The following is a 5,691-nucleotide window of genomic DNA, read 5'->3' as shown; positions in this document are numbered from 1 at the left end:
AAAAATTCACGATTTATCTATTAAGTTAAACCCCATTTGTGAAAAAGAAGAAACACTAAAACTTGTAATTGAAAATCTGACAGTTTTGACCTTTTTGACTGGGGTCCAACAATGGTTAAAACGGATAAGGTAAAGACTTAAGATATTTAGATGAGTAATCGTGCATTGTCAAAAGTACGTCGCTGGAAGTTTAAAAGTGAACACTAAGTTTTGCAATGCTGTAAGTTTTATAAACACGGATTATAAAACTAATTTGAAATAAAATAAACAAATGATGTGTGTTGGAAATTTAGGAATTAGAGATATCTTAGAAACATGTGTGAAGTAGAAAGTTGTGAAAATATCATGTTGGGATTCAAGAAAACACATTTAAGTAAGGTACAATGCCTAAATGAGAAAGTGGTCAAAAGAGTCAAAACAAAAGTGGTTTGAAAGATCTGATGAAGCTTTTACACGTAATATGAACTTCAATGTTATATGTTTAAGTTTTATAGCATAGAGTTTAAACACTTTTATAAAATAAAATGTTTCTAAGTTTTTCGAAAACGTGTCAAAATGGTAAGCAAGGGTTAAAATGGTTTATATGCCCTTAAAAACACATCTATCCATTGAAATGGATTTGAAATAAAATTGAAATATCAAGGTTAAAACCAATAATGGTTAAATTGAGTTTTGAAGAAAAGTGTTAAGTTAAAGCAAGTTGTCAGAAGATTTTTAGCGAGAATATGGCTTACATTGTTAAGAAATGTATACTAAGTTGATTGAAGTGGTTATGAAATATTTTATTGATGATAAATAAAACCGATGAAGCGAAATAATTTTTCGATGGAAGATTAAGAAGTAAGGAATAAGTATGTTAGTGTAGCTGATCGTACCTAAATACTAAGGCGAGTCTAAGGCGAGTGCCGGCGTCTTTTTCCCCAAGATAAAGGACAAAAAAAAAATTGAAAGACGTTTTAAAGTGTCAGTGTAATTTCCGACCTTTTATAGAGGTCAAAGGGATATCCTATGTTAAGTTTTAAGCTCAAGGTGGACACAACCTAAAGCTAAATTCGTAGCGTAGTAGAGAAGTCTCATGTATGGGTTAAACTTCCGTGTCTCCTTGTGAGTCGAATCCGGAATGCCCGCCAATGGTATACAAGTGATTACTTAGTGGTGACTCCTCTACCTCCTTACGAGATGCTCCAATTATCATTCGTGTCGGTATCGAAACATTTTTTCCTAGTTGTAACTCTTGAAGACGATGAAGAGGTATTGAGGAATAATTGGTATATGTTTCGACTTAAGATAATTACTAGTGTATATCTAGCTACTAATCTTACATCTAAATTCAATAGCTACCGAGGAATACCCATTCTTAGTACTAAGTGCATTGCTCCTAGAGTGGCTAGTGATATAACCTAAGTGGTTAACCTAGCACTTGATAAGGGACAAGAATATTTCTAAATAAAGGCATTGTTATAAAAGTGCACTTAGTTTCTAAGTGTATCTAGATGAATGCCTATAATATACAATGCCCGTACACACACCGAAAAATTTTCTTTTTCAAAAGTTTAAGTTGAAAATCGTTTTGAACATAATTCTACTATAACCGTTTCAAGCCTCACATTAAGTTTCCTTAATTAAGCATAGTTGGCCAGGCTATACTTAATTAAAGTCTGATAATGCGTACTCGAATTAGTTATACCAGTAGTATGTTCAGTATTTTAAAAACATTTAGAAATTTTTTTGGCTATAGTTGTGGTTTTCGAAAGGAAAACCGGTATTCTCTATAACCTTCGGCTCTGATACCATTTTCTGTCACACCCCGCTAAAGCGGAAACACGAGGCGTGGCAGTATAAAGGGTTTCATAGCAAAAGTTAAAAAGACAACATAGAGACATAGCAATAAAATAGCAATCATGTTTGATACAAATCAATTTAAATACAACATTCAAATAATAGTTTTTCGGGACATGCTTTTCCACCCCAAAACATAAAAACTGAAAATAGGGGAGTGCGTGAATACTCACAATGCATTTAGATGATGCAAATGGTGCCTTGAACTACGTTCCACGTGTACCACTACCGATTCCTACAATAATGGTATTCGCTAGTGAGTCTTTAATCGAAATCTAACACTAGTATACTTACTACTACAATAGAATTATGCCAATAATGTGTCAAAATTTAATATTGATAAGTTACAAATATTTTTCTATGGAAATTAAGTTTCAAAGAATCAATTGTTATATAACAATTTAAGTGGAAAATTTCCATTATTGAAATGTTAATATTTAACATTTTAGAGGTGTTCCAATGATTAAATATTCAAAACTAAATCAATTTAGTTCTAAACTTTCCCAAACTTTGCACTTAAGTTTTAATTGAAGTCAAAGACCTTAAGATAAATTTTCTTGAATTTTTGATTTGTCTGACTATTTTTCACGATTTTAGTTTCTTGAATAACCATAAAATCATGAAAAATACTAAACAGTTAATAAAAATTACCAAACTTCAGATTTTGGTTCTAAATGTACTAAAAGACTTCTAGATAAATTTTCATGGATTATGAATATGTATAACCATTTTTCACATATTTAATTCTCTAAATAGATACAAATTCATGAAAAATAGAAATCAGTTATGAAAATACCCCAAACTTTTTATAACAATGTCATTACACATACTTAAGCTGGGAAAAATATAAAAAGGGGTTTCTAAACTGTTTAACCCAATTTTATGATTTTTATGCATTTATTCTAATAAAAATGGGGATAAATAGAAAACAGTTTCCAAAATTACCCAAACTTTTTGTGATATTGTTATTAAACATTCTTAAGTTGGGAAAAATATAAATATTGATTTCTAAACTGTTTAACCCAAAATTGAAATAAATAGAAAACAGTTTCCAAAATTGCCCAAAATTTTTGTAACACTTTTATCATACATGTAGAAGCTGTGAAAAATATAAAATATATTTTTCAATTAGTCTTTCTATTTTTCTTTGTTTTATCCTCTTAAATAATCATTAATTGGAGAATAATTATTAAACAGTTAAAGTAAATTACCAAAATTTTTGTACACTTCATTTACAGAGTAAATAATCTGGGAAAAATACCAAATGTGGTTTTTATATACTGAAATCCGATTTTGTGTATTTAAGTGTATTTAATCTTAGAAAATAGGAGAAAAATAGTATACAGAAGAGAAAAATCATAAACATTTTTATGTAGCCTCCTAATGTACTACAAAGTGTTCTGGTAAATTTTCATGAATTTTGGGTGAGCAGAACTATTTTTTTCTATTTTTAGGCCATTATAAATACAAAAATCGGGGAAAAATAGGAATGCATTATGAAAAATTCTGAAAATATTTTTCTGAGTCTTGTACCTCTGGTAGTAACTGCGAAAATTGTTATATATCATTTTAAGATTTTCTAAAGTGCTTTTATGATTTATTGGAGCCAAACAAAAAGAAAATTCAAGACCATATTAAACAGTTGCAAAAATCGATGAAACTTAATGAGGGATCATTATTTAGCATATGGATCATCCAAGAATTTAAATAGGATATATAGACCCCAGAAAGTATTTTATATGATTTATTGCCCTATTTTCTTGCATTAATTATAGTAATTCGAGATAAATGAATTATCTTCTGGAAATTTACAGAGCATCTTATTTTGTTGATGGGAATCTGGGAAAAATCGGATTTGGTCAGAAAAGGAGTTTTAGATATTTATTTGGAAATAAATCCTTCATGAACATCTTTGAAAGCTTTTAACAACATACTTTGATGATCTAGCATCTAAGCTTGAAGATCATCAAATGCATGTTTGTTTGAAGACCATTCATGAGTTTGAAATATTCAAAAATCATTTTTGAAAGAAAACTTTGGATGCATGTGGTGATTTTCCACCAAAACGTGTAGAAAAGTGCATTTCCATGGTTTTGACTTAGGTTTAGGTCATGGATCTTCACCATTTTGTAACATGCAAGATGTTTTTGGTGAAAATCTACCACCATCATCATCAAAACTGAAGTGAATGAACATTCACACAAATTTTCTAAGAGAATGGTGTAGAAGAACAAGGAAATGCAAGAAAAACCTTTAAAACTAGAAAGAAAAGTGGAGGAGATTGAAGGATTTTCGTGATTACCATGAAGAACAACCCTAGAAGATGAAGATTTGAAGGTTAAGAGATGTTCTTGGCTGGAGAATTTCATGGTTTTAGAGAGGGAAAGAGTGAGTTTGAGTGTGGTAAATGGTAGAGTGTGAGAGAGAGTATAGAGAGAGAGAGAGAGAGAAGTGAAGGAGATGGAGTGTGAGAGAGGAGTGATTATGTGTTTTGGGAAGAGGGGAAGCATCTTGGGAAGAGGGTGGACGGTTTTGAGTGTAAAATGCCCTCCCTCTCTTTTAATTTTATAAAAAAATTCAATTCTTTTATAAAAATATCAAACTTTTTATAAAATATACACCCTAACCAAGGTTTTGCTCATGAAACCTTGATTTTTGACTTATAAATTTAGGGCAATTGTTAATGACATAAATTTTATTTTCCTTAAATGCATTTTCATAATTTTAATTATTATAAGATCATATTATAAGTTTCATAATTATTTTTATAGAATTTTTAAGGTTAAAGTTTATAAATGTGAGTTTTTAGGGCATTTAGGGTTTTTGAGAGTATGTAAGTCTTTGGATATCAAAATTAATTAAATTTTTGAGACTTCAAATTATTTTTGGGTTTTCTAACTCTTATTCAAGTTAGAATAATGCTTCTAATTTATTTTTACCAGTTTATTGGCACTCTATGTAGTGATTCCGAGATTCAAGCGAAATTGAGGAATCAAGTATACTAGTCCTACTCTTCAACTTTGACTTAAGTTTCTATGAGACTTTGAACTAACTTCTACTTCTAGGTCAAGTGCATGATGTGTGTATATGATTCATGAAATGTTGTTCGAGTCAAAGAGTGACCCAAATATGGATAGTCACTACAGCTCAGTAGATGTAGAATTCACATATCAATGTGAAATCTAAGTACACTATCCATTGATTCTAATTGTTTCCAAGTTTCTAGTAGGTTATAACTTGGCTTCTAGTTACTAAGTCTAGTATGTGTAGTGCCTATATATGCAACTAAGTCTAGTCAAATCTAGAACTGACTCGAATTTTGACGGTTGTCACACAATACATACTATACACTATACAAGAGGATGTACTATACACTAGTGCAGAGAAAACATTACTACACTATGACATACTATACAAACATTTGAATACGATAATCAGAATGTGACATACTACTTCTCGATACGACACTACGTTGTTGTATCACCTTGTAACCAGAGTCTCCTGGAGGGAGAGCGGGCATTGTGTGTATAGATCTATACGGGACAGACACTCCCACATCCCGACTGCTAGCTACAGTCCCAGCCGTTAAGGCCAAGGGGTGACAGAATGTTACCTCACTACATATGACACCGGAGGGTCATCAGTTATTCAGCCGTCGATTAGCATGGTTACACACGAGTTCACATTCCAACCTTTAATTAACTAACTAATAATTAAAGGCAAAAGACTCCCCGAGGTGTATTGTGCATTTAATACTACATGGAGGCTGCATTTTCATCACTTTTAGCCAGCAGTGTCACTGCTGGGGTAAAACGTTATATTTTTCCACTATTACATTTATTTTGTAATCAT

This window comes from Lactuca virosa, chromosome 1 (genome assembly GCF_052849685.1).
Source record: "Lactuca virosa cultivar CGN04683 chromosome 1, Lactuca_virosa_CGN04683_v6, whole genome shotgun sequence".
NCBI lineage: Eukaryota > Viridiplantae > Streptophyta > Magnoliopsida > Asterales > Asteraceae > Lactuca > Lactuca virosa.
Note: the sequence above shows the minus strand (reverse complement) of the source record.